At 35.6% G+C, this 18,756-nt stretch overlaps 1 pseudogene; it reads right to left on the minus strand.

Moving 5' to 3' along the window:
* Positions 1 to 2,105: 2,105 nt before the first annotated feature.
* Positions 2,106 to 18,756, minus strand: part of LOC136122088 (ubiquitin-conjugating enzyme E2 J2-like) — a 55,003-nt pseudogene continuing 38,352 nt past the window's right edge.

Below are 18,756 nucleotides of genomic sequence, written 5' to 3' on the forward strand. Positions count from 1 at the left end.
AGCCTGTGCTGTGCAAAGGGAGAGTCCACAACAGTGAGAGGTCTGCGTACCGCAAAAGAAAAAAAAAAAAAAAGACGTCTGTTTAAATACTTTTGTAATAATTTAATTTTTTCTATTAGGTCTTTATTAATTGTAGCTATTATGAGGCACCTTAATATCTATGCATTTATTTCTTTATCTGTAAAATAAGGATACTATTAGTTTCTATTTCATGGAATAACAGCAAAAATGAAATGAGTTAATTCTTGTAAATTCCTTACAGTGTTGTCTGGCACATTGAAAGCATTCAGAGATTGACTATTACAATTGTAATTGTACTTCTGAGAATATGAGCCAAGAGTAGTTGGCAGCTACCAAGATACCACATGGAGAATGAGAATGAATCCAGAACAGAATAGTATTAGAGAAGAATTTGTCCTGGGGAAACTATCTGAATCTCAGATTTCACTTCTGCTTGAAGCTCATGGATTGTGAGTTATGTATACCAATAAATTCCACCCACTTTTTTTCAAAGTACGTTTGGCTTAGATTTTCTGTCTCTTCAATCCAAAAAATTCAGTACTAAGGCAAAAAATGGAAATAACCATTCTAACAATTCAGAATAAACCTAGTAAAAGTATGGTGAATTAAAGTAAGAACCCCTGTATCCTGGTCTGGAACAGTGAGAAATGTGGAACTTCTCTGATTTTCATTTTAGCAGTTCTATCATTCACCTAGCAAACAACTCCAAAATCTAAGTGGCTTATAATGACACATTTCTTGTTCACATTATAGATGACCAAACATGAGGTTTGACTCAGTTTAGCTCAAATTGTCTCCATTCCAAGATTCAACCTGAAGAACACCCCCTTTTTGTGGCAAAGGGAAAGTAGTTAAGAGGGTGAGTTAAACCGTGCAATTCTAGTGATATCTTCTGCTCTAATTTAACATATAACTATGGCATAAAGCTTAATGAGTCAAATCTCATGGGCTAAAGCAAGTCACAAGACTGAGATGTCATCAGTTAGACAGAGGAGTATAATTATTCACCAAAAGCATAAGTAAGCCATTTGTAGGTGGTGGTGTGCGTAATCCTCTAGAGGAGCGGTTCTCAACCTTTTTGGCACCAGGGTCCGGTTTCGTGGAAGATAATTTTTCCACGGACTGGGGATGGGGAGGATGGTTTTAGATGATTCTAATGCATTACATTTATTGTGTACTTTATTTCTATTGTTATTACATTGTAATATATAATGGAATAATTATACAACTCACCATAATGCAGAATCATTGGGAGCCCTGAGCATTTTTCCTTCAACTAGATGGTCCCATCTGGGGGTGGTGGGAGACAGTGACATCCAAAGTGTGTTGCTTATGTCCAGTCTACTCCGCGATCTCGTTTTGGTTGCTGTCACTGCAGAAAACCCTGCTTCACAAAGATAGGATGCTGGAAATGGAAGCAGGCTTTTCAGTGCTTTTGTGACAATCTCAGGATATTCCGCCTTGACTTTAATCCAGAACGTATGGAGGTCTGAAGTTGTCTCAAACATACTTTTAAGGCCACCATCATTTGCAATCTCAAGCACTTGATCCTCTTCTAGCACAAAGTTGATTCACCTGGCTTATTCACAAATGGGTCGTGGACCCATTCCTTCCCAGTTCAGGGGACTTTTGTGGTTGGGAAGTAATGCTCAAACTCTCGAAAGCTGAGATAGGTGATCATGCACCAGCTGGAAGAAAGAAAACCCTGGCTCAGTCTCTTTCAAAATCTCTGCTAATGTTTGAAACATGTCAAAAATCCTAATGTTCACTCGTCACCCCCATAATTCCAGTCTGGCTTTGAATGCAGCCACTTTATCTGCCAACTTGAACACAGTTGTCATTCTCCCCTGAAGTGACAGATTGAAGTCGTTGAGCAGGTTGAATATGTCACACAAGTAAGCAAGTTTTTTGACCCATTCTTTGTCACTGAAATGTGCTGCCAGTGGTGACTGCTCTTCTAATAGAAATCTCTGGAGTGGCTCTCGTAACTCAGAAACTCTGGCCAGTGATCTACCTTTAGAAAGCCATCTCACTTCTGTGTGTAAGAGAAGACGTGTGTGCTCTGGGTCCATCTCCTCATAGAGCTACACGAACAGATGTGAGTTAAGGGCATGTACTTTAATGTGGTTGATAAGTTTAATGACATCCTGGAAAATGTTAAGTTCAGATGACATTTTTCGGCTAGCCGGCATTTCTCTATGGATGACACAGTGCGTAGACTCACATTCAGAAGCGACCTCTTTGACCCAAGTGGTGAAACCAAAAAGCCATCCGGTTATGGCAGCCGCTCCACCCAGGCATATACTGATACAAAATGACCAATTCAGTTTTCTTGCTATGTGATCATTCAAAGACTTGAATAGTTCTGCAGCTGTGGTGTTGGTTGGCAACAAAAGTGCACATAACATATCCTCATGCACATCTTCCTGAAAAATATATCACACAAAAACAAGCATTGTTGCCTGTTGTCAACATCAGTAGATGTGTCAACCTGGATTGTGTACCACGGTGACTCATTAATCCTCTCTAACAATTGTGCCTCAATACCCTCTGATATTTAATCAATTCGTCTAGTTATGATGCTAGCCAAAAGAGGAACATGTGCCACCTTTTGAACTGCGGCCTCTCCTAAAAGTTCACAACAAATGTCCTTAGCAGCAGGCAGGATCAACTCTTCACCAATAGTAAAGGTCTTCCTAGCTTTAGCAATGTGGTTAGCCACTAAGAATTATGCTCTCAGTGCAGACACGTTTGATGAAGTGGTGGCCTTCAGTAATTGCTTCTGTTCTTCGTGTTCACGTTTTTTCTTTTGAAAAACTCCAAAGGCTTGTCTTTTAATGCAGGGTGCTTGGTCTCCACATGGCAAAGCAGTTTTGAAGGTTTCATGGCTTCGTTGGATAGCTGGTTGCCACATATTATACAAAGTGGGCTTGGAGAATGTCAATCACTGGTTGCAATGAACTCATAATTAAATAGGACTCAGTATTTTCTTTTAAATGCAGCTTCCTTTTTTGTTGGCAGTCTTAGAGTCTTCTGCTGCCTCGTCATTGGGTCTTTCCCCCTTTTTAAAGAAGCTCTCCAGCGCCATTTGTTTTGTACTCATTTTGTCTGGGGTTAGCTTGTGCGCTTACCAAAACTGTGACTGAGACAAGTGCATAGTGCGGGAAAGAGGCGTGGATGGAAAATAATGGGTGGGCCACGCACGGACTATAATAAGTGTCGGATTCTGACTTACAGCCTGCCACCAGATGCAGCTGTACAGTTGAAGTACACCAACTCACTTGCCACTATAAAGCCTGCCACCAGATGCAGCTTAATTGTCACTTGCCACTCACTGACAGGGTTTTGATATGCGTCTGCAAGCAATTGATTTATTACGGTCTCTGTGCAGTCAAACCTCTCTGCTAATGATAATCTGTATTTGCAGCTGCTTCCCAGCGTTAGCGTCACCCTGTCAGCTCCACCGCAGATCATCAGGCATTAGATTCTCATAAGGAGCACGCAACCTAGATCCCTCGCATGAGCAGTTCACAGAAGGGTTCTCGCTCCTATGAGAATCTAATGCCCCCGCTGATCTGACGGGTGGTGGAGCTCAGGCGGTAATGCAAGCTATGGGCAGTGGCTGTAAATACAGATGGAGCTTCTTTCACTTGCCCAACGTTCACCTCCTGCTGTGTCCCAATTCTTGGCCCTAGGGTTGGGGACTCCTGCTCTAGAGAGGTATAGGGAATGAAAATCTGGCTCAATAACATCTGGAACATTAAAGTACTTATTAGGAAAGAAGATTTTTGGTGTAATGGTCTTTACTTTCAGTTTCAATAGCATTATACTAGAAAGATATTATATCAGACTTCAGGTATCCTATTTAGACGTGGATTGGTTTGATGGGAATTCCTTTCTACCTATTACCTGAAATTTAAAATGGATGGGATAATGGTTTTCTAGATGGAGTTTAGTTTTAACTGTAGTAGGGAAATAAAACTGGGGTAGATTGGAACCTAGAAGAAATTTTTCCTTTTTTGTACTTTGAAGCTTCTCTTTTAAACACACTTTCTATGCTGAGAAAGGAATACTTTTCTCTGTTTTAAGAGGCAACCGTGAGGCAAAGGCCAGATTGAATTTGCTTCCTCACAGTCATTTTTATGAATTCCCCAGAGGTAGAAGCCAGGTAAGACCTAGTAGAATGATCAGTCTAATAGCTGATGGTTATTGGGCATTTAATATTTGTCAGACAGTACACTGTTCTAAACACTTGATACGCATTAAATAATATATTTAGTACTGCAACTCTATAAGGTAGGCACTACTAATATCCTCCTTGCGTGGATAAGGAAAATTAGGAACAGCTTGTTTAAGTAACTTGTTCAAACGTACCCAGCTGGTAAATGGTGGTGCTAAGATTCGAGCCTACAGGCCAGCTCGTAATCTAAGTTATTAACCAGTGAATGCACTACTATCTTTCAGGATGAAGAAAGTATCAGTAACTTTGATTGTTGGGGAAGAAGAAATTTTCATTCTACCTCTCTTGAGTTCTTGTGGCTGGACTAGTAATAAAATTGACACAAGACAGATTAACAGGAGAAAAATAGACTTAAATAAATGATACAAAGAACAGTTGAATTCAAGTTCACTTAGACGAAACAGATTAATTTACTTGTATAATAAGGAAAACATTAGTCCTAAAGCCTAGAGAATGAGAAGCATAATCTTCTTTGTCTTTTAAAAAAATGTCATTACTATTTCAAGTCCTCATTTTACTGGAGTATTGAAATCTTAATTTGCCTAAAATCACTATTCCCAGTTTTCTTAGGGCTCTCTTTTAGGGCCAGCATAGCTTTGCTCTCCATTGCATTGCTTTTTTAATCTGATAGCTTTCAGTTGCCCCTCGTCCTCTGGAGGACATGGGATTTACTGTGATCACTGAGGTCAGGATGTGGTTCAGGAAACCACCATCTCTCTAAGGTTGCATATCTACATGTCATCTCTGTCCCCTTCTCCAACCTACTACTCCTCTGAATCGTCCCTTCTCCCGTCAGATGTGGAGAGGATGGTGAGAGAGAGGAGAGCACACTGGGAGGCCTTGCTCTTATTGATCATTTACCTTTCCACATCTTTTTAAAAAGTTTTTTGTTGTTTTTCTGAAAGAATCTAAAAAATCCAGGCTACACCTGATTTTTCCCTCTTTAATATCTTGTCACATCATTTCTCTGAAAAAGGAAGCTCAGAATAGCCTAATGGAGATCAACAATGGAAACTAAATACTGGAGAAGGATAATTGTTAATGTTTCAAAATATACTTTTCTGTCACACACATTTGTTACAGTTTGAAAATCAAAGCAGCAGATTAAAGAACAAATAAACAAAACCATGCCAAGATGGTCTGAGAAAAATATGGATGTTCTATTTTTTTCTTGTGGACTATTTTTAAAGTCTTTATTGAATGTGTTACAATATTGCTTCTGTTTTATGTTTTGGTTTTTTGGCCACAAGGCATGTGGGATCTTAACTTCCCGACCAGGGATTGAACCTGCACCCCCTGCATTGGAAGGCGAAGTCTTAACTACTGCACTGCCAAGGAAGTCCCCTGGATGTTCTATTTTAGAGAAAGAAATATATAAGAAATAAGTCTTAGAGTCACTGAATACACCGTCTTGTTGACACTGGATATGGTATAGGGAATAAACTGTTCAAAATCACTACAGATTATTCTCTTAGAAGATTAGGTGTGGGATAAAGATCAGAAAAGTAGAAATTTTCTGTAAAATCTGTATGTACTAACACAAGAAAGTTTTCATAAAACATTAAATTAAAAACAAATTAAAAGAGGTTGAAAAACAATATAAATTTATCTCACTTTTATTTTAGTGAAGTATTTTGCTATATAAGTTGTGAATTTTATTTTTAAAGAAAAAGTATTAGCGATGTGAGTTTTAAAACTTTATGTAAAAACTTGCTAATGAGATAAAAAGAGTTAACACATGAAATCTAGTATAAATGTCAGCCCTGATCTATACCTTTAAGGTTATTAAGACTTTCTTACATAATATATTTGTAAGCATTTAATAAATATAAAATATTTTAGTACCTATAAAACTCCCTTAATCACTCCTGGCTAGACACACCTGGCTAGGTACCTTAGAGAATAGAGGAGAGTAGGAGCAGTCATGTAAGTTTTATAGTCTTGTGTTTTGGGTACCTCCTGGGTCTTTAATTTTTTATGAGCCTTTTACAGTGAATCATTCAATGAAGCTGTTTTGGAATCTTGAAGCCTTTTGACAGCTTCTGCATGCCCATTCTGTTTGATTTGGAAGCCCTTGCTTTTAAGTATACTTCTTAAATGAACAATCTTGTCTAATTGGAACATTCCCATAGTGGCTATTGTAATTCTAGGTTATTTTAGTAAGACTTTGTCATTTCTGTAGATACCTGCAGCTTCCACACCACAGTTCTGAAAGTGCACAGAAAGTGGTGCACTCAGTTCTTTGAAACTTGAGGATTCCATTTCTTTAGCTACGCCTTGGGCCTCTTGGAGCCAAATGAATACCTAAGAGGGATGTGCTGCTGGATGGCGGTTTTGTGGGATTTTGCAGTGTACCTCCTTGCACAGACATTTTCTTGAGGTTGGCAGGTGACCTAGTGTGAAACTAACCTGTTCTGTGACCAACTTATCCTAGCAAGAGAGTTTTAGCATTAGATGGTGAGTGCTCTAACAGCTTTTAAGTGCTTGATCCCTGCCCATCAATTTTGTGGCTTCGGTTTGTGAGATTCCCATTAGCAGTAGGTTGAAATATATACCTCCAAAGCGTTAAGAATCACTGTTTCATGGCTTGAACTTTGGTGTATTTCCCATTATTTATATGACAATCTACATTTAAAACTATTAGAAATTTAGTTAATTGGTCTGTTACATGTATAGAGGTGCTCCTATAAAGGTACTCCTATCATCTGGTGCTTTTAATTGAAACTACAAATGGTAGTGAATCAGCATTTCTTTTAGACTAATGGTGGGGCTTCCAGACTAAGAAAATCATTTCCAAGAGGGACTTGCAAAGTCCATTCAGGCATAAAGAAATCTAACAGCTATATATTTACAATTTATTCTCTGAGAAATGTGTATATTTGCAAATTTGTATCTACTATCCCTCTGAAAAAAGTAATTTATCTATATTGTGCATACAAGACTGTATCTCGCAGAATTAAAGCAGTTTCCAAAGTCTGATAGCTCAGTGACGTCATAAACTGGGGGCTCAAATATAAGAACTGGAGTGCAAATTCAATAAGAGACTACTAATTTTCTTCCTCTTTGCGGTAAAGTTTGCTACTACTAAAAGATAAGTTTGAACTGCATGTACGTTTTCTTATTTTCCCAGTACTACCCTCTTTTTCATGTTTCTTCCTAGAATAGTTGACAGACTCTGAAGAACTATCCATCCAGTATCCAGGTCATTTTCTTAGAAACATTCTAAGAAAAAAAAGAATAGTTGTCTCAGGTGAGAAATATATTCCTTTCTCATTGGGAGTGCCCCCCCTTTTTATCATATTAGATAAGAAATAGTTCCTTGCCATTTTTAAGAAATTGCTTAGTGCAGTTCCACTAAGACCTGTATTTATGCAGGGTTTGGATCTCAGACAGCTTTCTTCAGAATCTCATGCTCTTCCCTTAACAGTCTGGCTGGCACTGTATACTTCTGCCACAAACAAGGGTTCTCAAGACTCTTGCTCTGCCACAATCTCCCTTCTGAGCAATTGGCAGTGGCCACAGAAGAGTTAATGATATATAAAAACAGCCTTTAATTATGAAACTTCCAGAGATTTTAAACTGCTTTGTCTCCCCACACTTGGCTTATTCGAATTCATTAAAATTCCAGCTGAAAAGAAAAGGAAATATAGAAATACACAGAACCTTCACAGTTTAAGACAAAACCATATGTTGATTTTAATTCATGGAATAAAGTAGAGTAGAATTAATGTGTAATTTGCCTTAAATTATTAAGCCTTTCTATATGTCTTCACAGTATGTGTGGTATAAACTTGTTACTTTTTCAGTGAAAATACATTTGATCATATCTTATAAGGCAAAACATTACTTTGAAATGTATAAATCTCTAAGAAATCAAACATGAGTTAGCAGTTTTGTAGCTAACAGAAAGTTTGTTTCATGTATTACTGTTCTTATTGTACTGTTAGTTGATTCTGTTCTCTTAAGCAAACTTCATAAATTCTGTGAGTTTTATCTCAAGGAAAATAATTTATTTTGTCAGTGTTTAAAAAGATATTATTAGACTTGCTCTTTTCTTTTCATTTCCTTGTATAAATAGGTAAGAGATGTGTTACAAAACTGTTGTGTAATAAAACAGTCATCCTTATCCATTCTTATGAAAGGAAGAACTCTCTTCAGGAATTCCATTGTCATATCTTTAAATGCTTAACATTATCCCTTCCAAATGTTGCTAATCAATTTGGAGATGTATGAAAAATAATTAGTTCAAATATCAAGCATTGGTGGATTTCTATTAAACCAATAGGAACTTAGAGGATATAAGTATCTTGTCCTAAATGTGCAAATATGCCTCTCTTTCACCTTTAGCCTTCTCTGGATTATTAGCGGTAATATTAATATTATTGTTAAGGATGAGTGTTAGATGCTATTAGTGATATGTTTTATGTTTATATGCTTATATTATTCTCTTAAATTGTAATGCTGTTACTATCAGCTTGTAGTGGCAAGAGTGGCATCTCAGTTACTGCAGAGTTGTATCTAAACATGGATAATAAAGTAGAGTATAAGGTAAATAGGTTGCTATTCTTCAATGTGTTTAAAGCATTAGTTAATAAACACAAAAATTTTAATGCAGCTCAGGTTCCTTTTATGAGTAGTCCCCTGAAGTAAACAATAACAAAAAGTTACATGGATGGCAATTGACAATAGTAATTATAATACTATTAAATACAGTTAAAAATTTCTACCACATTCATGATTTTATTTACTACATTTTGGATAATAAGTTCAGTTGATTGAGAATTACATTATGAAAGTAAACAGTCCTAGTTTTTCCATAATTGGAATTAATTTTGTCTTGTTGTCTTGATAGCTCCTTGAAAACATGAGACCAGAAATTAAGTGTACATAAGAAAGAACAGAATAAACATGAGGAGGCCACTTTTTTCTCTACCTTTACCATGTTAGTTTTGAAAAGTCATACCATGTTTTCCTTCACTGTATTTGCTCTATGTTTGTTCTTCACTGTATTTGCTCTATCTGTTCTGTGGTGATTGGTTTACTCTTTATTGGTGGGCTTCCCTGGTGGCGCAGTGGTTGAGAGTCTGCCTGCCGATGCAGGGGACGCGGGTTCATGCCCCGGTCCGGGAAGATCCCACATGCTGCAGAGCGGCTGGGCCCGTGAGCCATGGCCGCTGAGCCTGCGCGTCCGGAGCCTGTGCTCCGCAACGGGAGAGGCCACAACAGTGAGAGGCCCGTGTACCACAAAAAAAAAAAAAAAAAAAAAAAAAAAGAAAAAAAAGAAAGCCTAAACCAGAGAAAGCAGTTGCTCCCTGTGTTCCATTTTCTCCCAAGGGACAGGGCTCCAGTGGAGAGTCCAGTAAATCAGCACAGACATGAGGTTGTCTCACTGTTGAGGGAGCCCCAAATAAAAGGCTGTGGCAGTTTTACGGCCAGGACCCTGAGTTGAGAGAAGGCAGGGGAGTAGGACTAGAAGTAGAAACAGGGTTTTCCCTCATTCCCTTTTCCCCTCCCCCCACCCCAGGAGCTCCTGGCGAAGGCACCTAAAGTGGACCTCAGATAAAGAGATTTAGGAGTGAAGGCCGTTGGGCTAGGAATGCAGATTTGTGAAGAGCACCACTGTGACTGGTGGGGAGGAGGTGGGGGAGAGGGGGGTTCTGAGTCCTAGACCACAACTTCCTTCAAAGACTGCAAGGCATTAGCTGTTCACCAGGTCACTGTGGGGAGGGCAGCTTTCCCCCATTGGGGCCTGCCAGGAAAGGACTTTTTGTAATTGCCTATTGTCAGGCCTGAAAAACTACACATTGATTTTTAACTAGGAGCCCAGACTCCTCCAGAGGAGAAGCAGCAAATATATATCGATAGTTCCAGAAACTTTTAGTGATAGAAGTTACAGCTCTTAACAGCGCTTTGCACCCATCTGGGTGAGACAACCAAGATATATGGAGCACTATGCACATGTTATCTCACTTAATCCTCACAAGAATTGGTGAAATTAATGTTATTAGACTTACTTTGGTAACAAGGAAACTAGAACTGAGAGATTAAGGAATTTCACCAATTCTATATAGTTCTTTCTACTACATAATGAAAAAGGAGAAGCTTTTTTCTATGTAAAGATATTATTAATATTCAAAGGATACAGTGTTACATGACTTTCTATTATTTCTTTTCAGTAGATGTGTTTTTTTTAATAAAACCGATGTAGAAAACTATATTGAGTTTTAAATTCTCAAGTGACCACAGTTATCAATATTTGTGTTGAGTTTTGCTTTTCATAAATTGTCTAATAACTTCTTTCCAAATACAAATGCAGAAATAAGCTATATTATTTAATTTTTACTTTTATTTTAAATAGTTTTAAAACTTTGTTTTTCAAATACACAATTAAAATGCAGTTTGAATTTATGACTGTTAGACAGTAGGATCCCAGCAGTAGGATCGTTGTCCCATTGTGATTTAATGTAGAGTCTGTTTTTCTCCCTCTAATGTGTAAGACTTACTATATCATATACCAAATTTCCATTTGTGCCTGAATCTACTTAGAGGCATTTTATAATTAAATATAAAAATAAAGACTGAATAGCTATATGTAAAATTATTGATAGTAATTGTTTCTGGTAAGAAAAGAATATAAAAGTTTGAGAGATTCAAGCAAAGTGGACATAAATTTTACCTGTAAAGATTGATCTGTTAATAGTTGAAGAGAGATAATGGAAACGTTATGAGTTAATACTGGATGGTTGTTTCACAGTTGTTGGAAACATTATTCTCCATACATTCCTGTGTCATTTTTTTCACTATAAAATACTTTGTAATAAAATCTTAGTATTTAATTTTCCTTTGTGTCATAATGGGAAAATTTTTTGGCTCTTTACTAATAAGGAGGTTTTAGACAATAATAATTGCATTACTAAATTGAACTTGAGTGATTCCTATTAAATACATTCCTGAAAATGACTTCCAACTTCCAGTAACTGCTTTTGCTATTTGCTTCATCTTAGGAGTGAACTTAATAAGTAGGCAGGACTCAGAAACCATCTATATGGTGCTATTTTTTGGGCACCAGGAAGGCAAATTACCCAAAATTTATACCCTGCAGCATGTTATGGTTTCTGAACTCAATTAGTTAAGATGTATTCCTGTGTTTCTCAGACCCTTTTCTGTCTTCTGAAACACTTTCAGGATGCAAATAGCCCTTAGATTGTAAACTCTGAAACCACAGCATTTACTTAAAAAAACAAACTGATTTAATTCAGAATTCTTAATTTTTCAATTATGATAACTGAATGTAAGTAATGTAACTAGTGATTGTATCTAGATCAAACCCAAGACTCCTGATTCTCAGTCTGGACCTCTTGTTTTACAGTAAATCAGTTTCTACCAGATATAGCCAAAGGTTTTATACATTTTTCTGCAGGAACATCTCTTTTACATGATTCTCTCTCTAAAATCTACAAATCAACTCTCCTTGAATAGAAATAAAATAATGGAAATGAAACACAAATTTGTTTTAAATGTATTTTGCATTCTTCTGCATGCTCTTACAATATCAAGGAGATATATATATATCATATATATTATAAGATATATATCTTATAATATCAAGGAGAAGGCTCACACAAGCATCTCTTTGACTTCTTAACCATCTTCTATTTCCTTTCAATAAAATCTACAAAACAAAACAAAAAACAAGAAAATGATTTTTTATTTATTAAAAGGTGTTAAAATAACAGAAAACTGATGAAGCAATTATTTGCTATTTATCATTCATTTGCTAAGAAACAGCAAATAAATTTATCCCTTAAATGTGGTACATATTTCAGTTCCTTTTCTCTTCACTTCAAACTTCCTATTTATTTAGTAATCTTATATAATAAAAATAAGATATGTTACATAACAAAAATCTTTATGTATGTTTAGCAGCCACTAATGACTTCAGAATAAAGTGTCTTACAGTTTCAAGAGGGCATTTTTCCTTTTCTACATCATACTGGGCTTAAGATTCATGACTATGGTTGTCTACCATGGTTCCTGATAACACCTCACCCCACTGCCTCATTCAAAAATGTCTGTCTCATGTCTTATTGCTTACAAGACATTAACCACTGATATTTATTTCCTCTTTCATATGAATTTTCTATTGATAATATATTTTTACAATCAGGTTTCCAAGCAATTTTCACAAGTCTTCCCCATTACTTACTTAATATCTTGTAGTGGCTGGTACAGTCAACCTTCATTTATTATGGCATCTTGGTGCTTTCAATCTACATTCTTCATGCTTCTCACTCTACAGGTGACAAAGAGATCATATCTTGCACATATGATTCATTTGTGGGGAGAATGTGTTGGGACCTGATCTGAGACCACATGTCTGAGGCAGCAGGGTAGACACTGGAAAGAGAAGGAATGACACAAAGTTGTGATTCTGCTATCTCAGATTGAATCTTGCTTTAAACTTTACTCTTACTCCTTCTACAGCAGACTCAATTCTCTCCTCCACTGTGTATCCATTTCACTTTGTGTTTATCTCTGATTCAAAATTTGATATTGTATCATAATTCATGGTTTGAGTGTCTGTCCTAGTAAATGTTTAGCTCACTAAGCAAATAGTGTTATTAATTTTTATATTTTCACCACCCAAGAAGGTGTATAGCATAAAGCATAGGCTCAATAAGTATTTGAAAGAAAGAATGAAAAAAATGGAATTGTATTAAGTTAATTTTTATGTAGTAAAAAATCATTAATTTGAATGATAGAACTAAAGTGCAGCATCCATCTGAGGATCAGCAAATCTTAGGGTGTTCAGGTTGAGAATGCCTAGAAAATGCAAGTGTATGTAGAAATTAAAAATGAGTCAAACACTAAAAAATTGTGTATGTTTACATATTTTTAAGTAGAAATATTGTTCAAGTGACAGTTTCTGTGCCAAGAATCATTAGCAAAAGAAATGGATGGCTGAATTAATAGATGAACCTTTGAGATTATATATATCAGGTATGGAAAGGAAAAGAAGCTTTAGAATATTACCTCAGTTTGCAGTTTTTAGTGAATTCTTCATGCTAAGTGAATTTAACAGTACAATTTGGTATGTTGTATTATTAATGATCCTAGGAAATAACATTTTGGCTTTAAAAAGTTAACAGTGTAGAAAGAATAGTACCAATTACAGACATAATATATAGTGAGAATCTATTTTCTGAAAGTCAGCTTTTTGCATTGAAATCAAGATTGTGAATTATAAATATAAGTGCATCTAAAATGCATTAACTGTGATTTCTTTTTAAGGGCATAATTCTATATATTTAAATATTAAATACTTTTTTTGATTTTTATCCATCTACTGTTGCTTCATTTTTTTTTTCTTCACTCAATTTTCTAGTTAGATTGTTGTTAGTATTTTGATAAGAAACACTGAACTGAGTATAATCTTTCTTAAAGTAAATATGATTTTACTTCGGCTCCAATAAGAATGCTTAAAACTGAATAGGTATATCTAAATCCTTTAAGGGAACTCATTCAATGTGAAATTGAATAGATGTTCTGATAACTAACAAAACATATCCTCTCAGAAACTGAATTCAGTGTATCCAGACTTGAACCTCTTCTCCAAATCTTCATCCCTGTCAATGGCAAGAGTATTTATCTGATACCATATAGACCTTATTCTAGAAAACTATTTTATTCCTTCTTTTCTTTTTCTTGCATATCTGAGTCTCAGTTTCCTTATCTGAAGTAATAAGATACTATAAATAAAGCACTATATAAAACCGACTAACATCATTTGCATGTGGTAGATATTGATAAATGTCAGTCTTCAATATCAATAGCACTTTCACCATCATCAGCTAGAACCTTCCTATTCAACACATGTCCATTTGCACAGACCGATTTGTCCAGCTTATTTTAATTTCCTGTCTGGATTTTTGCTACTACATATGAGTTAATAAACTCTTACATCTGTCTTTTTCATTTTCATTGTACATCAACTTTACAAGACAATATGTCTCTCACTTTTATATGTTTTATATTTATATAAGTCAGAAACCTAGCAGCAAAATCTAAATTTATAAACCTGACATTAAACACCTTGCATTAATTCACTCACCATACCTACATTATCTTTTTTTATTCACAAAATTATTTTACCTTATTTTAATTGGAATTTACTTAGAAACTACTCTGAGATTGTTAAAACCTGATATAGTTTACATTGAAATTGGAAATGAAAATATTATGACTAGAAATCAATTTGCCAATGCTTAGTAAAGCTGAAAATTTGAACATCTGCATTTTACCTAAGCCACCTAGAAAATGTGTTCTTGGCTATTCATTGGAGAATTGTTTGTAATAGGAAATAAATATGGATACATTCATACAATTACAGGTTATAAGGAAATATCACCATGTAGTATCTATACTGCAGCATTGTTTTGGGAAGTGCCTTGGAAGCTGCAGTGAGCTGCAGAATTGGTGTCCCCCCCCCAAATTCATATGTTGAAACCCTAAACCTAATGTGATAGTATTTGGAGGTGGGACCTTTGGGAAATGAGTTAGGTCACGAAGGTGGAGCTTTCATGAATAGTATTAATACCCTTACAAGAAAAGGCCAGAGAGCTAGCTAGCTCTTTATGCTATACAAGGAGATACAAGGAGAAGTCAGCTGTCTGCAACCCAGAAGAGGGCTTTCATTAGAACCTGACCATGCTGGCACTCTAATCTTGGACTTTCAACCTCCAGAGCTGTGAAAATTAAATTTCTGTATATAAGCCACTCAGAATATAGTTATATTATTTTAGTGATCCAAAATGACTGTGAGGGATATAAGCAAACATAGTGTAGAGTCACCTACTCTGTGAGTCTGACTTTAGGATTATTGGAATGGAAAGAAAGAATTCCCACAGTAGATTAGAGTAGATTAGGAAGTAGCAGAAGTTGGATGGTCTTAGTGGCAACACGAAGATTAAAGAGCCCATGACAGTTCATGGGTAAATTTTCTGGGCACTAGGGAAAGCATCAGACATGTAGATATACCATGAGCAGTCAGGGTACCTTGTATCAAATGAAGAAGTAAGATAAAGTGCCAATTTTAGACACTCAAGGATTTATTCTTCAAACCTACAACCTGCCATGACAATAGTGCTACTTCTTTTTCCAGTCCTACTGTACATCAGATATTATCATGGAAGAAAGTTGTTGATATATGGTAACATATCATATATAGTTGATATCATGATAAATAACAGAATTTATTAAATAATATATAAAAGTAATGACCAAATTTAAAAATAATGATAATATCACAAATTGCTAAAATTTATTGAGAGTTGTTGCAGACTGAATATTTGTGTCCACCCCCCCCAGATTTGTTTGTGGAAAACTAATTACCAATGTGATGGTTTTAGAAGGTGGCTTTTAGGAAGTCATTAGTTTATGAGAACAGAACCCTCATGAAGGTGTTAGTGCCCTTATAAAAGAGACCCCAGAGGGATCCCTTGAGGGATCTGCCATATGAGGTTAAAGTGAAAACATGGACGTCTAGGAAACGAGCTCTCACCAGATACCAAAACTGCCCACACATTGATCTTGGACTTTGCAGCCTCCAGAACTATGAGAAATACATTTATGTAAATCATTTATAAGTTACTCAGTTTATGGTATTTTTATTATAGCAGCCCAAACTGACTACGGTGAGGGTTTACTATGTGTCAAACACTGTTCTTGTCTCATTTATTGAAATCAATACATTCAGTCCTCAAAACAACCATAAGAGAAAAGTATTCTAAAAATTACTATTTTACAGGTGAGATAATGGAGGTTTAGAGAAGTTGAACAATTTTTCCAAGATGATACAACTTGTTGGTGGTGGATTTAACCTGTAATTTCAAATCTGTCTGCCTTGAGACCATGGATTTAAATATGATTCAAATCAAATTTCTATGTAATTCTACTTTCAGAAGCTATATATTTTTATGTATTTACTTATAAGTATTTATGTGTATATGTTTTGTGTCACTTAAATTCAAAATAATGGTAATAATGATATTTGATTGTTTCATTAACAGTGAAGTGACAGAGGTTAAGGAATAGCAAATTAGAGAAGATGGGGGGATAGCATCAGATGAGTTCAATACCATCCAGATGTCTAAAGAAAAATTGAGTACCAGTACTCTCCTTGCTTCTAACTTTCTACTCACATCAGGGTTTTTTTATATATGTTAATGAGATGTATTTAAATTTTACATATGGATATTTGAAATGAGAATAGCAGTATTTGATGTACTTCTTGATTTTGAGATATCTGATGTTACTATACCTTATATATAATTTAACTTAAATCTTTCTTTTTAATCTTTATGAGGTTGGTTATTTAATTTTTTTAGTTTTTTTGTTTGTTTTCCTGCTAGATTAACTGTGAATGAATTGTCTATTCTGCCTAAAATATATCTTCTTATGTGTTCAGGTCTACTCTATGGGTCCACGTTTGAAACAGTTTACTTGTTTCTGGGGCAATGAGCACTTTTATCTCATGCCAAAGCCCTACCTATATATTGGCCCCCGGCTTGTTCAGACTTACCGAAAAGTCTCAGTCAATCCTCATCCCTAGTTTGTAAATGTTTTCTTGTTTATTTACTTCTTAGTCTAAGCATATGAACCTAGCAGTGTAATCTGTTTGCCTGTGTTTGTTCATTCCATTAAACTGCCTTTTAAGGGCAAGGAGCAAATAAAAACTGTAAATCTCAAACCACTTGTTTCAATGTCAGGCACCTGAGAATGCACAATAAATATGAGTGGATGACAAATAGTGGAGAGTCAAGAAGCATAAATAAAGACAAGGAGAGTGGAAATCTAGTACCACGCAACTCTTAGGCAGCTTGTCTTGCCCTGAAAAACCTTTAGAGATAAGGTCAAAACATCACCAAGTTTTGCGTAGATAAGCTCTATCCTATCCACTCTCCCTTTTACAGAGCAGGGAGCATAATGCTTAGTATTGACTTCACTCTGATGATTGCTTAACAAGCACAGTTTTGCCTAAGTGACCGATGAGACAAATGACCTGCCAAAGTGGCAATGGGAGAGAAAAAAAAAAAGTATCCACTGTAAAGGTAAAACAATTAGAATGAAATATACTGACCAGGCTTTGCCAGTGTTGACTTGCTGAGTCAAACTTTAAGTATGTCTTTTCTTAATAGGAGGAGGAAAATGAATTACATATGGATATAGGCATAGCTTTGCAGAGTATCTGTTTGATTTCTGAATTTGGTTCCAAAATAATTATACTGAGTATTCTTGCATAGTGAGATTGCAATCATTTACCTTATATGGCATGATCATCATTATGTTATTAAAAGTTCTACCTTACGGAAACATTTTTTAAAAATTAAGAAAAATAGTCTCTGTATTAGACAAAAGAACAGTTATGTTTTTGCCCAGAGTGATATTTGAGCATTTAAATCTATTTTTTCTTAACAAATGTGACACACACAGCAGTGTCACTAACTCTGGTGACATATAAAAGCATTTGAGAAAGTTTCTATTCTCTATAAGGAATAATCTTCAGTTATCTGAGTGTTTTCATATCAAGCTGTCCTTCACTACATCTTATTATATCCTGGAAACACATGTGAAAAGTGACTAAAGTACCGTGTTTTTTTGCCTGGGATTTTTATACCATTTCAGTTTTATCTTGTGCTATCATTAAACCCTCTTTTCTATAAAGGCTCAAACTAAAATTGAAAGATGATTAAAGTCCAAGTTCAGCTTACTTGGGTGATTAAATAAATTACATGGCTAGAAAGAAAATGACTAAAGTAAAGGATAACTGCAAAACTTAGCCCAATGTGGAAGATTTATATTAGCAGTAGTCTCTACATTTTCTGAATTTCATTTTCAAACTTTAAAGTTCAAGTTGGTATTATCCATTATTTCATCCATGATGCCTTTAAACATTTATTAATTTTAACCTACAGCCAGCTAACTTATGACCTGCAACTACTGAAATGACTTTTAGGGAAGTTTAATATTTACTTTGGAAAGTGCACAAGAGCAGGTTCAAATAAGAATACGGTTGATATTCTTCATTGTTTGGTATTATCAAAATTAATTGGGCTCAATCAAATTACCTTGATAATTGAGAAGAGCTAAAGTAGGTGCCAGTGTTTTTTACCTGTAGTTTCCATTACTTACGGAAAGTTCTGTGGTATGCCTGGCCAGAAAGAACATCCTGGTTACACAGAAAACAGAATGTGAAATTCAGGAGTTATAATTATTTAAAAAGTAGTAATAATAATTGGACTTCCATGCTAAGGACAGGGGATAGGCAATGCAACTGTCCAGTACTTCATTTGACAAATAAGCATTTTTAATTACCGTGCACCTGGCAATGGGCAAAAGAGAGACAGTGAGATTCGTGATCAGAAGAAGGAACCAAGTAAAACAAAAACAAGTAAACTGAGAAAAGAATGAGAAATTAAATGTTACAGTATTGAACT

Source organism: Phocoena phocoena, chromosome 4, assembly GCF_963924675.1.
Source record: "Phocoena phocoena chromosome 4, mPhoPho1.1, whole genome shotgun sequence".
Classification (NCBI taxonomy): Eukaryota; Metazoa; Chordata; class Mammalia; order Artiodactyla; family Phocoenidae; genus Phocoena; species Phocoena phocoena.